The 19831-nt window shown below is 31.7% G+C and overlaps 1 protein-coding gene across 1 annotated transcript in view; it reads left to right on the top strand.

Annotated features, from left to right (window-relative positions):
* The first annotated feature begins 828 nt into the window (after positions 1-828).
* The window catches only part of LOC108907958, a 37821-nt gene continuing 18818 nt past the window's right edge, over positions 829-19831 (top strand). Inside the window, exons 1-2 of the mRNA XM_018711838.2 lie at positions 829-1134; positions 1548-1873. The gene's annotated coding sequence lies outside the window, so the exon portion shown is untranslated. The remainder of the gene's footprint in view (positions 1135-1547; positions 1874-19831) is intronic.

Below are 19831 nucleotides of genomic sequence, written 5' to 3'. Positions count from 1 at the left end.
TATTTATGTTATGTCAATTATTTTGTTGGTTTATGTTGACATAAATTAATGTTATCGTTATCATTTTGCGAACAGGCTAGGTGATCGCGAACTGTTCGCGCCAGTGGGCACGCACCTTAAGATAATCCAACAAATAATACGAGCATAGTGTCGAGTTATTAACATTTATTAATCAAAAACAATAACACACTGTGTTTACATATTATACCACGTGTCCCATTTTAATCGAAAATCAGTTCACTGGGGGAAAGCGGTTGCTGATCTTGAATTTGACCTTAACCGTCGCCTTAAAGGTCAATTGAAGGTCAACTTCATAATTTTAAATTGGGCCCTGGGATGTGATCTCAACTTTGACCTTGCTGTCGATGGTCACAGCAAGTTCAAATGATTCGTCACCTCTGACGGAACCGCGGAATAAGATGTTTGCCCCTAAAGTTTTTATCAAGGTACTCAATCATGTCCTTGGATTAGAGCTTGATTTTGGCCTTCAAGATCAATAGAAGGTCAATTACAAAAATCAACCTTGATGCCCTCTACCAATGTTTTTAAGAATATTCGGGAGTATTTATTTTTTAATCCGCGTATCAGGGTTCTATTTTAAATAATGTGAGTTTTAAGTTTGAGACAATGCATAATTTACCCCGGCGTAAAGGTTCTGGTGTTTATAAACAAGTTTATAAATAAGTGGCTATTTGACCCCCATTAGTTTTGTTTAGATTACAAACTCAAAACAGACCCTTTTGCCAAATCCCTAAAAATAAATCACATTCATCGTGTCGTGAAAACATTGTGAATGTGCCACAGTTGAATATTGAATTGTTACAGTTGAGTTTTCTCAATGTGCATCTCAGTCTATTAGTACAGTTTTACATTTTGCTGTGCCGATGGATTAGTCGCGATTTGTGTCAATTACACTACTCAGTCTACTCCGAGTCATAACACGCATGGAGTTCTCCTGGTGGGTGTTCTGCATGTTCTGGCTTCTCGGAAAGGCGTCAAGCACAATAGAAAATGCTCAGAAAGTATACGCAGTAATACAGTTTACAGGGGTTACTTATATACAAAGAAATAATTATCACAATGCTCCAGTTCTGACCTGTCCTGATCGGAGACTATGTAGAACATGTATTTTAGGTATATATATTTTCTTTACATATATTTACGCCATCAAAATAAAGTAAGCAAATATTCAACATCATCAATGAACCAACTGACTACCCTTTTCCATCTATACAATTTTCTATACCCTCTACAACCGTTTATTTCCTCTTACAAAAAACCTGAAGCTTACAATTTGTCAATAACTTTTTAACTGTCATGCTAATTCCTCGCACAGCAGAGTCCCTTACAAAACTAACTATTAATTATTACTATTAGTTTTATAATCTTCTATTTAGATATTTCCTCATCAAATTATAAACAATTATATCAAAGCCAAGTAGACGTAAGGTACATTCTCCAATAGCTGCAATAAATGATCTGTTAATTGTTATTAATCAATATATTATTTATCACTTAATGAATCTGCAAAACTGGTTTGGTATCAGATGCGTATAAATACTGACACCTACTCACCTCATCAAAATAGCATTCTGCGAACCTGTATCGACCCAAAGACGCCCCGAGAGCGTACTGCTGAAAAGGACCAGCAAATGAAATGAGCTTGGCCGAACGACGGCGACGGCATCCCTGCTGAACCTTCCGTCGATGCTACCTGCGATTCTGCGCTGCGAAAAGCTCGGTCGTAGCAAGCTCACTTTTGCCGTTCGACGTTCAGGTCAGTTAAATGTGAAAAAGTGGTGGTTGCGCTTCAGTGAGGACCGTGTTGGTTTCGTACCTATCTTGAACGAGTGTCATCTAGTCAGATATTAGGGTGAGTTCGTTTTCTTACTTTTCAGGAATCAGTTATTTCAGGACTTTTCAGTGTGTTTGTGTAATGTAATAATGATACGACACGGTTATTGACTAGAATAAATACAATTACTTGAAGTCAACGACTTTAGAGTAGGTATTTGTTTTCGTGAGAGAGTTTTCTTGGCCTCGGGGATGTATTTGTCTACCAAACTGTCTTTGTTATTGACATGTTGAGCGGAGTTGATTAATGAGACAGGTAAGCGGCTAGCCGAATCGTAACCAGCCTTTCTCAAAATCAATTATATTTCTGTTGGTTTACCTACATTAGTTTATTAATCGTGAAACAGGGGAGTTTCCTAATAAGATAACTAGTGAAAAGGAACAATAATTATTTTTCCTGTTTATATTATGCTCTTCTATTGCTCATTTTTATTCAGTTATTGCTTTATTCTGCCTGTAGTTACTACTATTAATATAATAAACATATTTCAATTGTTCACATTACGAAATTGACGATTGCTGCAAATTAACGTATTGTTCTCGTTTCTGATATCGTCACTATTTTATCTAATTGGATTGGCATTAAACAATATAATACATTAAATTAGTCAAACTTAGTACATGTATTCTAATGAAAATGTGACTACAGTCATTCATAAATATATCTAAAAAATATTTGCTTATACTTGAGTGAGTTATAAAAATTCTTCAAGTCCTTTGTTTTTTAATTTCCCTCAAAATATGTTTCAAAAGGAACATTTACTTGAGTGCTACTATTTTTTTTTAATTTTTCTTCTATTTCTTCTTATGATAACTTGTTATAAACGTGAAGTAATGTAGCTACCCAACTATTGTGAAATTAAGTGAACTTATTTTAAAATACAGTAATTTTACCTTTTTTAATTAATAATTATTGTTTCTGAAAATACACCTTTACAAAAAAAGTGGCTATGTATACGTATAGTATGGGTTGCAATTATTGTGATACTGAAACGCTTATTGTGATTTACTAGCAACAATTTTTTTTATCTGCAAGGTTATTCTCGTATGCTCACATAATCTGCTTTGAAAAGTTAATTATACCGTACCTAATATGCAAGACGTCTGGATTATGCATATATTATTATTACGTATTGTAAAAACATTTTTTTACAAATAAAAATATGGTACATGATTTAGCAATACTTAAATCTAATGCTTGGTATATATTTTTAAATATTGGCCTCATATTGCAGTACTCTACTAACGACAGTCCCATTTTGGATAATTTGTAGTTAAATTTGATGAACAGTATACATTATTCCCGTTTGAGTTGGGTTTAAAATAAGTTCTTTGCTTTCTTGTGCATCATCTTTGTTTGCATAGGTACTATATAAAATTTTATTAAAATATAAGAAAAATATCTGTGCAAGCTAATATTATTTGATCATATTTTACGAGTAACTACACTTGCATCTTGTACCTAATTAAGTGGTTTGGAGGAATAGTAACAATTAAGTTTGTGAAAGTCTATATCTAAATCTATAAATATGATTCATATACAAAATACTGCTGCTATTATTATAGAAATGGTAGGAAATTAAAGCAACATATTTGAAAAACAGAATGCACTGAATGCAGTCGTCTTCATAGTCAGCATTCTAAGCTGATAATAATGCTTATTAAATGTACTACTAGGTATAGTACCTACTGAAACAGAAAATTCCCTAAATTTCCTCAAACCTTCCCTAACTCTTTCTATTTTTGTGACCTTGTGCGATAGGTCCCTGTTCCCCGAAAATGGTGGAAAGTAGGCCAAACGTAATCAATATTGTTTCGGATACCCCTGTTCATTTGTGTCGTAGAACCGTCTATATTTATAGAGAAATATATTTTGTAAATCATTCCGCTTACAGGATGTTTATTGCAGTGATAAACATGGCGGCATTTGATAACCATTTGTTTAGTCGCAATTCTATATATTAAATAGATGTTTACACAACTTAAAACTAAAAAATGGTAGATGAATTATGTATATCCATTTCTTGCATACGGGGATGAATCAGATTTTTTAAAAAATTTGTTGTACTCTTATATTATATTTGTTTGCATAATATTCTGATAAAGAAACTTCAGAAGAAAGTCTAAAACACGATATCAATTCCTCTGGTCTATATTTATTTATATTTGCTATGTTGCTGTGGTTTTAGGTCTTCTGATGTTTTACTCTTTGATTTAACTTACGTCATTTCTAAATTCCAGGTAGTTCTAAGTCCTATTCTATCAAATATTTTTCGATAAGGATCTACAGTCAAGAAATAAAAGTTCATAACATCATAACAATCGAATTAACTTCATATAAGGTTAGGGCTTAGAACTATCGGAAATTTGGCAACGTCTCATCTTTATAAAGGGCTGGAACGTCATAAGTTAGTGACTTCAAACCTTGCACTGGAATACTATGGATCAGTGGACACTTAGAATAAATATAAACGCTGTTACGAAGACTTGGTCTCTAGTTTCACAGTTTGTTCTGAAGGAGAGTGACATGTCTATGATTGCATTGAGGATTTCCACGGAAGCCTGTAAACTAGTAAGGTAAAGTGGGTTTGCTCAGCCAGTTTTGATTGAAAACACGCCAGGCAACTAATTATTCATTCTACCATTCCTACATTTTCTAAACATTCTCTGAAATGTCTTCTTCTGTCATTTGAAAATGCTCAGAAGCAAAACTTTTCAAGCAATCATACGCAGACTGCCATTAAGGAAACTATCAGTAATCTAGGTATATATAGACCACAGTATTTCAAGCACAAATGATGCCTACTGAATATTGTGCAATAAAAAGAAACATTAAAAACTAACAAGGTGTTATTTACTCGGAGGCTAAGTACAATTTGCTCGTATCAGATTACATCCAGGTTAGTATTTATTTGCTTGGATCTTTTGGCAAGGCTAGGAAGTCAAAACGATGTTACTGATGAGCTAGTTATCTACTACTTTGAAAAGAAAAACTGACGGAAGCTACGCGAAGGAACCGCTGTCAAATCTGTGGAGCCTAATCAGAAGGCATCAGTTAGATAGGAACCCTTAAAGACATGGAGGTCTACAACAGATCTATGGTTTGTCCTAGAAAAACATTCGCGTTTATAATCTACAGCATACTGACTATTTTTTGCTGCAAGGATCTTATTTCGAAATATCTTTGGTCGAATATAAATTACTGTTGATTTTATGTCTTAACAGTAATTTTGAATAATAAATTGGGACATAAGAAGGACGAAAAGTTTATTTTTCTTAAACTCTTCTTAGCCATCATTTCTTGAGGTAGCCCAATGAACGATTTTAAGTTTTCTAATTTTTCTGACCTATTCGCTAAGATTTTGCTTTTTATATTTTGCCATAAACGAAATGTAGGTTTAGGACATATTCGTATCATTTCTTTTGTGCTAGCTTGTTACGGAAAAATCTTTAACTGATCAGTCAGTTACTTACATACTCCACTACTCCTATCTTTATAGCTACATTGATATGATGAAGTATTTTAATAATATTCATGTTTACAGTGTTCTATATGCATACGGATAATTTTAATGAAAAAATAAATCTCAGTTCCTTCCTTTACGAAATAAATCCAGCAAACACTCCGCTCATTAAGCAATCGTAAGTTACAAAACTAATTAACGAAATACAACAAAATGTTTAAGTGGTATCTTAAATCAATATGAGCCAATTACACCTTCCCATATACCATCTGAGCATGACGGGCATGGCCTACTTTACGAACGTTCATAGCAAAGGAAACTTACGCTGAACGAACAATAAACAGTTGGGAGACCTTGTTTTTTTTCAATAAAATCTTCAAATGTGTAGTAAAATATAATGTGACTAAATTATGCGTGTCCCTTTAATTAGATTTGTAAACAGTTTCAAGTTAGTCATAACTTTATTGCTTTTTGTTACTGTTTTAGTTTACTATTACATTGTAATAAATATTTAAAGTAACTTTTAGCAGTTGGCTTGTTGAAAATACAGTAATTAAATTAACAGCCATCTTAATTGCGACTTAAACATTCTGTTCCTGAAAACCGAACAATAATTGTAAGTAAAATCAGTCAAATTTAGCGTGTCAAAAATGTTTTCTATACAGGGTGCAACAGGGATGATGCTATGTTGCTTTAGAGCTAATTTCACTCGTAAAACAAGCGAAGAAACTATTTTTCTTGAAACGATTTCTAAGGGCGCTACAACCCTTCAAATATCGGATGTGAAACACAATTCTTTGTTAGCTACTAAAGAATAGTGGAAGATCCAGAATTCGCTTTTGATACAGCGCTCTTCCAGTCATGTAAAATTTGAAAAAGATACCCTTTTTAACAGATTTAGACGCCACTGGTTAATTTTTGATAAAATATTACCTGCAGGAAGCTGCTATGAACTGTACAAAGTTTGAAGTCTATAATATCAGTGGTTTTTGCTAGTAATTGTTAAAAAATTATGTTTATCGTCCAATCTTTGATGGATTTTAGAGCCCTTAGAATCACTTTTACAGTTTTTATTTATTTGTTTTTATGCCCTGAATGTTTATCACGTTTCTGCTACACCCTGCACAAACAAAATTTTTGTTGACGATACGGTGAAATTAGAGACGTTATATCGGCAGTTCCAATGACTTCATGGAAAGATTCAAACATTTCTAAAAATAACGACGGCTATCACGACGCGAAATATTTATGGATCCTCCACAATTCAATACCTCCAGGAACTGCAAATATCAATCACAGCACTGGTAGTATTATCCAGTACATTATTTCTCAAAACAGATTCAACGAACACCTACGACTTCCTGAAACTGATGTAGTTCAGTGACAGTGACTCAAAAAATACTGCGTTTGATATAAAATTAGCCATGAAAGAATGGGGAAAATTATATATATTTTAAATTGTAGACCGTAGATCATCTGTAGATTTTCACACGATACATGGGATGTGATATTCTTTTCTTTCTGGCGGAACCTACACAGGCTGTCTTCTATCGGATTGATATTGCTTAGATCTGAGTCAGCAATGTCTAGTTAGTAGTTTTACTGTTATCCTTATTAATTTTTGACTTTGGTTCTGCCGTCAACTACTTCGATGGTGTTTTTCTTGGCTCGTCTCTGTCCATCCATTCATCTCTTCTTAATAATATCATTAACAGCGCTTGAGAGTTTAGATTTTTATAGGGCTGTATATGAGTCTGTTCTAGCTAACTCGTGAGGCTTTTGTACATGGTATATTTTACATATTAGCTGTGATATTTCCAAAATAATTACATGAATCACAATCAATATCTATAACTTTTTCGAAAATTAAATGTTAACGGCGATACAAATTTCAAAGTTTTTGAATAGGTGTTTGTCCATAACTTTTCCTGTCCTTTGTGATATGGTTTTGGAACTATATTTTCTGTTAACATCTGAATAATTTTCACAATTTTTATAAATGAATCTAAATGTAATTTGGCAGAAACATAATTTTCTTTTATTTGTTTCATCATACTGCAGAACAAGTCGATGTTGATCATCCTACATGTGTGTAAAAAATAATAAAATGTTTGCTAAGTATTCCTTTGCTGATACCCAGTAGCCATTCTTGTCAGTTTTGTCATTTCGGTTACAGTCTAGTGTTTCTGTACTGAAACAAGTGATTATCAATGCAAACATGATGGAAACATGAATATGTGTGATTTGTTTTTCATATTAAGTTGAAGACCTTTTTTTACAAAACAACAGAGGTATTTGTTTCTCTAATCCTCACCTTCTTATTAATTATTTTAGTAATACTACGAAGTAGCTGAAACATTAGTGAAAACACGAATAGATAAAGTGTCAATGAAATACACAAATATCTGTAGGTTTTACAAATTTGTCAAATAAAGTAATTAAAATATCTTAATGTCTGTCAAGGACTACTAATTATTAAAAAAACGTCGCTTTAATATTAAGTTTTCGGTTCCTTATAAATTTAACCCATAAAAATGGTTAAATCTTGATCTTTCATTTGACATGTTGCAACAGATTCCACGTTTACAGGACATAAAGTAAACGCAATTTTTGTTTAAATTTTCGTTACTACCAACAACTTAATCAACTTCTTAGAAGTCCAGTAAAAATGTTTTAGGTGAGTCACTTTTGGCAGCCGTTCAAAATCCATTAAAATATTTCATACTTATTTATGCTGAAGTAGAATACACACGGAAGTTCGTCATCTTCTGTTTTTAATCAAGTATATGTTTTGCTAAACATGCCGAAAATATACTTCACTGTAATGGTTTTTCTGTAAGATGACTGATGTAGTTATTATTGATACAGTGGTATATGATATTTGTGATAACAGTCGAATCCAAGTGAAAACACTATACAGGGTCGGAAAGTCCCCATGGTTCATCGGCCGTTAAATGAGAGCGATGAAGAAAGTCATAGAAATGCGTGCGATAGAGAAATATGGATATAATGAAGATGTCTAATAGTCACCGCCCATTTCGCCCTTCCACAAATAAGATCCACTTCTTATTTGTGGAAGGGCGAAATGGGTGGTGACTATTAGACGCCTTCATTATAGCCATCTTTCTCTATCGCACGGATTTCTATGAGTTACTTTATCGCTCTCACGTAACGGCTGATGAACTATGGGGATTTTCCGACCCTGTATACTTCATAAACGTACAGAAAAATTAGAACTTCTAATTGGGATTTAACTGAAGTTAGCTCACAGCGATTTCAAACAACAACCAAAGTAAGAGAAAAATAAAAATGGTGCCAGTTTTTCTAAAACTAAGTTAACAATAATAAGCTTGCTTCCATATGGAAGGATATTAAAAAATGTGTGTATCACACCTAGTTGTTCTAGAAATACGTATATTAGTATTCAATAGTAACAACATTTTTATGTGTTGAATTCATTTCAATTCATTCATTATTTTGTGTTTTGTGTTTCGAATCTTAATTTATTTTTTCAAATAACCAAATCGTTCATCTACTGGGATACTGATGAGAACTAATATGTTCGAAACACATCTCTCTTTTACTGTTTGCGAGCCTACGTTCATATGAAAGTTTTTCTTAAAAATTAAGTCTTGTTTCAATTTGGCTACATATTTTACAATTACCCTGTATAAACTCGGCAAATCTTAAAACAGGTTGTGTTAGGGGATGAAATGCATAAATCAAAATAATGAAATTTTGTGAGGCAAATGCCATATGAAAATAGATACGTCTTTAATTTAAAAAAGGTACATCTTTTATTAAAAAAAGTGAAGCCGAAAGAAGTTTTCTCTACGAGTCATTGCTTTCAGAACTTTAAACTATTTAGAAAATGTCTTTTACGTAAAGTATTTTATAGGTAAAATAATCTGCATTTGTTTATATTAAGTGAACTATATAATTATTTATAAGAGAACTGAAAATGAAATTGGACATTAATGTTGTATTATATTATATATGTTTATATTTTTATAAAATTATCATTACAAATGTGAAACATATCATCCGATCCAAATAATTACAAATCTTTATTAGATAATGACTCATCTGTTGTTTGATAACAAATTTTGTGTACTATTTACGATAAATATAAAATAAATTAATATTATTATAATTTATCAAAGAATTGTCGATATTATTATACATTATTTTTGGTTAGTTTTCAAAATTTTATGAAATAGGTATGTTTTTCTGGTAACCACTCATAAAAATTTAGAACGCGTGAAACTTACTTGTTTGTAAATAATAAAGCACTGTAACAAAATCCTAAATTAATACTTTAATTGAGTCATAAAAATAATTATGTTCCACTATGTAAACCACGCTACCAAATAATTCGCGAATATGTGAAACATGTCTGAAAAAGTTATTAGTCACTGGTGCGAGGTGATTTTATTTATTAGATTTAAATTGATTTGACCCCAACGCGACTTAACTTTTTTAGGTAACACTGTTTAATTAATAAACTACGTCTTTCGGTTTCATCAACTCAGTCTAATAATATTAATTCTAAGTTCATTAGGTATGTCGATCTTGTTCCTTGCCACATGAACGGATTCTTGGCCAAAATTTGAAACTGTCGCATGTTTAATTTTCGTTTTGTTTAGATTAGAATTAGATTACTAAATAGGATAATATGGTCATCGAGTTCATCACATACTTATCACATTATTCAAATGACTTATATTCAAAAATTGTAATTTTCATAAAATGTAATCTGAACCTTTTGTAAGTATTATGTTGTTAGCTGAAGACTAGAGTTCAACCAACATAAATTTTCGAGTAATATTGATGCCATTTTTTTGTTACATTAAAATTACTACTTGGTTAAATTATTTAAACAAAAAATACCTATTTATTAATTAATGACTAAGTTCGGGCTTTGTCATCACCGCCATCGGACATCATCTGTAAATTAATATGACCCTGATAAGTACCTTTGCATTTTAATCAGAAATTTTTATATACGTTAGTCATTCCCTGTTTAAATAACATTAATTACAATTAGGTATAATTAGGATGTGATATCTATTTTGATTATTTGTCGCGATTACAAAATGATGATATCAGATCGTTCGCTATTCCTACTACTTTCTGTTTTTTTGCATGTGAATCATTGACATTTGTACTTAAGTTTCTGGTGTAATATTAGAAAAATCAGTACATTTAATCATGTTCGCAAGTGACGTACTAATTCTACCGAATACCTTTTATCTTGTAGAACTAAAAAATCGCAGAAACACAAATGTAAACAGCACTCCAAACATATCAATAAAAATATTGTGTAATAGTACTAATAATATGTTGAATAATTACATGAAAAATTGATCCAAATTTTATATTAATATAGGATCTTAGACTTAACAAAAATTCACTTGTAAAAATACTGCCAAGAAAATCAAAATTAAGGAATTATGTATGTAATAATTTATTTGTAACATGTTTTATCACCTTTGTTTTATTTAATCGATTATTTCGGCCATTCAGAAAGAAAAAGAAATTTTTAATAAGTAACCGCTACGTCAAAAACTAAAACCTTTATGGCAACTTTTACTGTCCATAGCTGTATAACAAATTCATATAATACATTTTAGACTTTTTAAAATGATTACAAACCAGTGCAATTTAATGATATGACACAAAATGTTGTTGGAGTGTTTCCGATTATTTCTGTAATCTACCCTGTTAAAAAAAGTTTATTTCCAAATAAAAGGTTGCCATCAAATACCGTCAATATATCAATTAATAGTGTCTAAAAGGTACATTAAGCAAACAAAGATGTAATAGGACTGAATACACTGCAACAGCACCCATCTTGTTATATGAATAAATATATTTTCCTGCTTTTCACGATAAAAAACAATGAGTACCGTTAGAATATTATTAGAATAGAATATATTATTCAGAAGCTCCTAAATGTTTAACTCGACTAGAAATGCAATTGCAAAAGTAAAGGTTTACTTCTTCTAAAAACGTATTACGCTGACCTATATTAAATATGTGCACCGTAGGTACCTTTTCGCCACAACTGTACCTTTAGTATTGGGTACTATAAAGCCCTTATACAATGCAATATGACATTTACATGCAGGATGTTGCGTGCTAGCAATAAAAAATTGTGGGAAGGGCACTTTGTAGGGTGATTATACTGGTGGTTTTAGAATTAAAATTTAATTTTTTGTTGATTGTAATTGAACATCCAGATGACGAGGCATAAAAAAATACTTGTCAAATTTGCGAAATAATTTATAAATTTGTGATATTCCCGTGACAATTGTTCACTGAGTTCTGGTAAATGCTAAAACAGCAATATTATACAAACTTTTTATGGTTATATCTCTCCCATATTAAAAATACTGATAAGTACGAAGCCGGTTTGTGTCTGGTGATTCTTCTGGAATGGGGGGTATTTAAATGATGGTTGAGATAAGTAGTTAGCAGATTAGCTATTTCCCCACAACATCATTAGTTAAAAAAATCAAATGTGACGTTGTCACGTTCACCCCATCGTTGGCAATTCCCACTCTCATCTGTCATTAGAGATATCTCTTTAGAGAAAATGAGGTTAGAGGTGGTTGTAATAACGTTTGATTTCAAAACGAGTTCCCTTCAAAACTGTTTCACCAATTTTTTCAACCTGTCTAAAGTTACAAGGGATTTCCGTTGAAATAAATCTTTTCCTTATCTCTGTCTTTAATTAATCTTATTTTAATCTAAATCTTTAATATTAAAAAAGGCATTGTTACATCCAACGAGTAAAAGTTTATGTTGACAGCACGTACACATCTATTTTTCTTAAATAATGACATTTCAATTTACTTCAATGACCTCAATAGGTAAAGGTTAAACAGCTGATAAATTGTTTGGAAATAAAAAAATTGTTATCATATCCTTGCCCAATATCTTAAGCGGAGGTTATAAACTCTACTCGTACGAATTTTTAACAAACTGTTCGTATCAATGGAGCGGTTACGATTAAGTAGGAGTTTGCTAGACGACTGTGCTAATTCTTTGAGTTGTTTCCAAAGTATAAATAAAGATCAATTGATTATATTTAATGATAGTTGTGCGGCAGTTGATTTTTTATGTCATTGTTAAAGTAAGATCGATTCTATTTGTTCTACTATTACTCCAATTTTTGGATACTTTGATGACCGTACTTTATAAGTAACATCTACTCTATTTGATACTTGACTGTTATAAATATTATACGAACTGATAAAAGTAAATGTTTTGAATGCATCGGCAGCTTGTACGAATTCATAAGAAGAAGGCGCAGAAATGTTATACTGTACGCAGATGTAGGAAATTATAGTACTTGTTTTAATTTGTCGTTTCGTATGAATCTGTATGATTTCGTACGTTCAGATTTTCGTACGAAGCCGTATCCTTTGTAACAGCCGCCTTACAGCTATATAATGTGAATTGATTTCGTCTTAAAATGATAATAACATTGGCGCCCTCAAAAACCCGTTCTCGTGGATAACTGGGATGAGAACGAGGCTGAAAAGGGCTTTAGCTTGACCTACGACGCCGTATATGCATTTGTATATGTTCACATAGCACGCACAGTGACGTTGTCTGGGTGTCAGGATAACAGAATATCAAAACAATCGATAATATTATGCGTGTTTGTTATATTCCTGTTGGTTCTGGTCGGTACAATTCGTCATAAAAATATTAGGTCTTTCTAATAGTCGTGAGTCTTTTTGAAAGTTTGAAAAATCTATCTTGCAGTGGCGTCATTGTCTACAGATCTCCATAATAAGAGGAACAAAAAGCGATTTCACTATAATTTTTCACACAAAATTTATGACTTCCCAGTTTCTCCTGATACTCTGCTAGATTAAAGTTAATACATACTTGTCAATTATTGGTTATATATCGAGTAAATAAATAAATATATTTTATGGCAAAGTATGCAAGTACGTCCTTCCAGTTAATATTCTCCAATGATTGACTGTACTTCATTTTTTTTTTAACAAAATGCGGACGTGTTGATATTATCATACTCGTGTAGGTATATTAAAAATTCTCGAAAATCTTATTATCAAAACATTTCAAAGAACTACATACTGCGAAAAATAGCAGTAATGGAAAAATTTCTAAAATTCAAGTAGGTATAATACTGTAAAATTGAACTTGATAGATACTTAGTTTTGTTTTCTCTGTTCCTGGAACACTCGCATATCATTGTAATCATTGTAGTGAACATTATGGATTTCAGTAACGGATGTTATAAGCCTAATTAATTTCAAGAACAAAATTAAGACAAACTACATGCGGGCTGAAGAACAGAATTCAATTTTAAATAGGCAACAGAACGATGGACATTATGTGGGTATATCAAGTACATTTATCTTTCCTGCTAATTCGCACGCATACCAGTAGCGGGACTCCTGAAATCTCGATGTCGTTTTATCGATATCGAGATAATTACGAAACCAATCTCGATCGATTCGGCTCGAAATGTAAATTGGTACTCTTGAAGCACATCGATATAGTCCTCGGATAAATTCGGCAAATTTAGGGTAATGTTGTATACCACCACGGTTAAGGCAACTGAGTGATATATTTATTTCTGCCTAACATATACGTATTTCAGCTATCTATCTCTTTTTGTCCGGCGGCGGCGTCACGCAGTTTATTTAAATTTTAAAATGAATACCTACCTATCATCAAATAAATAAACAGAAATTTATAAAATTATTTATTTAGTCTAAACAGTAAACCATGAAAGTTGATTTAAATGTACTTTATATTTAAAGGTTTTATGCGTACATACTCAACAAATTATTGATATTCCACATCCTAATTTTTTATTCGGTTAGAAATAAAAAACATAAAATACTACCTGTGATTATAATTATTGTTGAACAATTAGAGCGACGAGAAGCATTTAGGGAGAAGACAGTTCAATGGATCCATTATAATCTTTACCGGACAAAAAATTTGTGTAATTATTTCGCTTACATAAAAATATTATATGTAATTTAATTATGTCTATTGTTTGACATTTAAAAGAAGTAAAAAGAACTTCGGAAACTATTCAATTCAAGATTAAATTATTTTGTGCTTTCTGGTTTTATGCACGGTGAACATCACTGGAATATGAGTAGACTTTCTTGCTTCAAGTCAACAAACTATTAATAGAGGTATAAAGAAAGTCACATATAAGTTATTTATTAAAACCTCTCCAACAATTGGAAAAATTTTTCACCATTATAGAAAAATATTCCGGTAAATACACACTCATGACAAGAAAAAGATTTGTAATATTATGCAGTATTTATATTTATTTAATTCATAATAAGAAACAGAAAAGGTATCATTCAAAAACTGTTCAAATAGTTGTAGATAAATAGAAACCAAGGATTTTATACAAGTCCTTGTGTATAAACAAGTATTTGACACTTCACATTTGGTTAGGTTAAATACGTAAAAATAAACAAAACAAACGCAAACACATTTGTAATGTTGAAAAGAAACAGCAATAGTCACTACATGTGATAGAAGAAGAGAGCAAATCATTTCGGCTAGCCAAGACTCCTCGATATTATATCGATTCGAATGGGCGGGGTTTCGATATTATGTCGATGGCAAAATTTTCAAGAGTACCGATACATCGATATTATTTCGATCTCGATTCGGAATCATCGAATCGACATTTCGGGAGTCCCTGCACAGAAGCGTTAAGATAACTCGATTGCAGTTCATAATAATATCACCTCAACAGTATTCTAAGAAAACTAGCTAGGTCAAAAATCGAGACACCAGCGGCAGATTTCCATATAATAACTAAAAATTATCCTGTGGCGTGACAAGTTCATACGATTTTCTGTAACGTATTTTTATCAAAGAATCAGGCCAGATTTATAGATTAACATAAGTGGCTACTTGATATTTAAAAATACTTAAAAATTAAAGTAACATCTACAAATAGGTTAATAAATTTTCCTTATTATGAAATTTAGTAATGTATTCATGTCGTTTTAAGGATACAATCAACATCTATATTGTATCTAGACAACAGTATAGAGTACATAGCTTCTACGGATTCTTTATAAATAAAATACAGGCTCTAAGCAAACTTTCAAAACAAAAAGGCAAGAGGACATTTTCTTTTAAATTGATTAATAAGAGTTCCACGATTGTTAACGATTGAATATGGAATACAGTTTTTATAAGCTACTTGAAAAATTCTTTCAACAGCTACCCATATGTAAAATTAACAAAATATATTTATCCAACACTTGTATATAAAACGCCACCTAAAAACAATAAATTTACTAAATATAACTCAGTTAAACTATTCAGTAGAACCTACCTTATTTATAAGATGATCTTCGTCTAGGGTTTTACCCAAAAATTATTCGATTTGTTCTCTTTCTAAGACCTTGAATTTTTTTGGTTGAAAATATTTGTGCTTAGACTTTAGAAATGCCACTAGTGTTCCGAATTTAGAAATTTCAATGTTCTTGTGAACTCTCAAAGTTGACTTCAACATTGAATATTTAGTCCACAATGTGGATGGAGCTAATTTCTCACTTAAATTGAAAAAATAAGCCAGCAAGATCTTCGTTTATGCCTTTCACCCTTTCTTTGATTTTCTAATCTTGAAATTCCTTCAGTTCTTTGTTGTATATAGATTTTGATTTCTCCGGAATGATGCCTGCAGTAGCCGCATTAGCTTTTTCTAAAATTTCGGATGGAATTTCCACATTTTTCATTTTTCAGTCTTGGTTTTAGGATTTCAACGTGATTTCAACTCAAAAAATATTGTTTGTTTAGTGACAACCCTTGGTTAAAGACACAATTTAGGTTGACACTCGCATCCTTTGTAATATTGAAAAATACATTCATTTCGTTAAATTACTTTCTCTGAGATTGACAACTTAAAATTTTAAGTTACTTTTATTTATTATCAAAACAAAATTCTATGAAAGTGTTGGATAAAATTTTGTATGGCACTCGTGTGTTAAGTCATATAAGTCACCTGGGGAAATTAGCCCAGCGTGACTTATATATGTATACCGTAATACACTAGTACCATAAATAACTATAATCAGTAGCTACGAAGTTAGAAGGGTCACTGTCAAAATTGGCATTACAAAGAACCTTCTTTTGCACTTAAGATTTGTCACTTCGTGTACTACGTATGTTACATTCATTTTTAAATTTGAAACAACGGTTTCTTGTAACACATCTACTTCCAAAAGTATAATCTATTTTAATTTGATGTTATTATATTAGAGAAGCATATAATAATTAATTATTGAACGTAAACATTTGAAATAGTACCTAGTATTTGAAATAAACGACTGTTTATTGAACTTTTTCCAAGCAGCATCGTCTAACCTAGATGTAAAGCAGCCAGAATATGATCTCTCACTCTCTCAGCATATAAATTATTACAGTATTCTCCACGAGTATAATTGGCCAAGAAGCGAATTTTCTCAAGGAATGTGGTTTATTTAAATAGAGCTTAGGAAATGCGTCTGGCAAGTGGACCTCTGGAATGTGAGAAAGCAGCCTGAACAGATACGATGTATTAACGGCTATTTATACAAATCGAGATTCCAGCGGTTGGCGGATTGTGAAACGGACGCCTAATTTTAGATGCAATTTCACCGACCCGTGATTCAGATTCGCTATTCCAGATTTAGAGGCCATATTTCCAATCGTGCCTTCAGAAGCACTACGTTCCATAATTTTTCTCAAGCATGCAGATAGGAGATATATCTTTGGGGATCACATACGACATATACACTTGGGCATATGAAGTAAATAATGTATGAATATCTGCAGCATGTTGTATATGGCACGTCCATCCAAAGTGACCAAAGTTTAGGAAAATTCGTTGAGAGTCATCGAAGAGGTTTTAGAATTGATCTGAAGAAGTGGGGTGGACAATGACTAGAGAATTATTTCGGATTTGCCCCGTCTGGATTTTTGTAGATGTCGCTGGTGTGGCTAGAAGCTTCCTATGCGTGTGTGTAAAAATGATTACACAGCTACAATCGTTCTCTGTTGTCTTTAATATAAATAATAAACATTTAAATGGTACACTACCTCGTTTGTAAAAGTTTGTACAAAATTATACGTGATTAAACTTTGTGATTATTGCAACATGTTCTTCTTTACACAAAACTGGACCACATAGCTTTTGTCACTGGACACTAGTCATTGCCATCTGCGACATTTCTATTTGCAGTTCCTTCACAGCATACCTTGACCTTTCAATATTGCAATTTATTTTCCCTTTTGTGTTGCTTAGTCAGGAACAAATCTACTAAATCAAAGCTTCGTAAAGATTACTAAAACTAACCTTCTAGTCATTGAGCACTTCATCAGATTAACCTTGACAGGTGTGTAATTATATGCAGCTGGCACAACAGCGACATCTATAAAATCAGGACAGCAGAAGCCCGAACTAACTCTGGTCACTATCGGTAACGACTCTTTACATTAATTTAAGGACTTTCTGGCGACGTCCAATGAACTCCTTTAATCTTTGGTCACTTTGGATGGACATGCCATCGAAGTGTCACAGTATCCCGATAGCTATACTACCCTTGACATATAAACATTTTCTGAACTATACTTGTTGGACTAAAAAAACTTGTACCTGCGACTTATCCTGTTAGGGCCGTTGGAAACTTGCTCAAAGATTTACATAGAAAAGTTTGTTAACTTGGCTTCTACTTTTTGTATACGCCAAGTGTATAAAGATATACATAGAATTTGTACCAAAGGGTTAATTATATTTTTTGAATGCACGTTTTCATAAAACTAAAATTCAAGAAATCTGAAGTATATAGCGGTGATGACAGGTATAAATACAAATCTTAGTGTATTAGGTATCTACATTGTATCTGTTGCAAGGAAAATATTCGTAATTCTGATCAATATCGACTGTGTTTGTTTTCGATCGGATAAAGGCTTTCATAAATATTTAATGTTTAATTTGAGAATATCCAAACATTGGTCAGAATATTTATTTGTGTTACAGCTTAATAACACACTAAATTTCCGGCAGGAACAATAATATTTTAACTATAACGATAGTTTCTTGCACAATCGTTTATAAATTTACGCATATTTTTCGACACATTGTTAATTTTTTTCAAAAATACATTAGGGTTATCTTAAGTATACTATGACTTGTGCTTATTAGCAGTTAGGTAGGCAAATAATACCATAAGATCTCTAATTTATTTGTCGTTTATATCCAAAATGAAGCCAAAATGTATGACTTCATCATTTCGCCTTAACAATTATTTTGTTTTTTATAGACTTCTAGATATTTTTCCATTTAAACGAGAATAAGATCTTGAAAATTCTGTCTACGATATTTTGATATATTTGATACATTTCTGTGGAAGAATAATTTAATACTAAAACTTAGTTTAATTGAATCAAATCCGAGACAATTTTTTTTTTTTGTAAATTTAAAAATAAAATATGTACATGAATATTAATAAAAGCAAACAAGGCTATTTATTGCTTAAGGATTCCACAGTTCGACAAGGCAATAGGTCGTTTCTAAACGTTTTTTAATGATGAAGTACTTTGATAGTAATAATAAATGTTTAATGCTCATTAACATCTTTTTCGATGTACACTTAGAGAAACAAAAGTAAGAAATTCTTTTACAGGTAAATATTTTTTTTGTAGTCAGCTTATACCTGTCTATAAAACATGTAGAGGTTATTCTAGTCTCAAAGATATCTTCCAAACTAAGGAAAGTGTAATACCTTGTTCAAAATGAAGATAATGCTTTATGCAGGATTAGAATGCAGATAAATAAAATTTTGTTCACGATAAGACAACAATACATAACAAATCCCTGGAAATTAATAAATATAGTCGAATTCTAGCTAGGAGCAATAATCTTAGAAAACAAAGTATCCGATAGCATATAAATTTTCTATGTTGGTTATAATTTTAAATTATCCATTGATAAGTGTTGTTTTCAAAATTAATCAAGTATAGGTAATTAAACAGCATGATAAATAGTGCAAATTTTAACAAGTAAATGCATAGTAACAGTAGCAACAGAATAATACTAACTGACTGAAAAAGAGCTCTTAATTTGTTGAATTAACACGTCTGAGGAAAGGCGTCAAAGGTCAGAAAAATAATATGATTTTTCCAAAAAAAAATTCTTTTGGTTTCGTTTGCATATATTCCGTAACCGTTTTGACTGTTTGATGATGTGGTAACCCCTAAAATGATTCAGGAGTTTCATCGTAACTAAGGATGTGTGATTCTTTATCAGGTCCTTTGTGGTTTATATAACTCTACATTGTTTGAAATGGTGACAAATACCTACCCCGTTATTCTTATCATCCTTATACATGGACTCTTCAATAATTATGGTTTAATTACTGCAATATCAACAAAAACTAGAAACAGAGATATCATGTTATTCGCATTTTAATAACGCCCTGATAAAATTGAATAACGATCCT

Source organism: Anoplophora glabripennis, unplaced genomic scaffold, assembly GCF_000390285.2.
Source record: "Anoplophora glabripennis isolate ALB-LARVAE unplaced genomic scaffold, Agla_2.0 scaffold78, whole genome shotgun sequence".
Lineage (NCBI taxonomy): Eukaryota > Metazoa > Arthropoda > Insecta > Coleoptera > Cerambycidae > Anoplophora > Anoplophora glabripennis.
The sequence above is the reverse complement of the archived record's forward strand: the minus strand, read 5'-3'. Positions and strand labels throughout refer to the sequence as shown.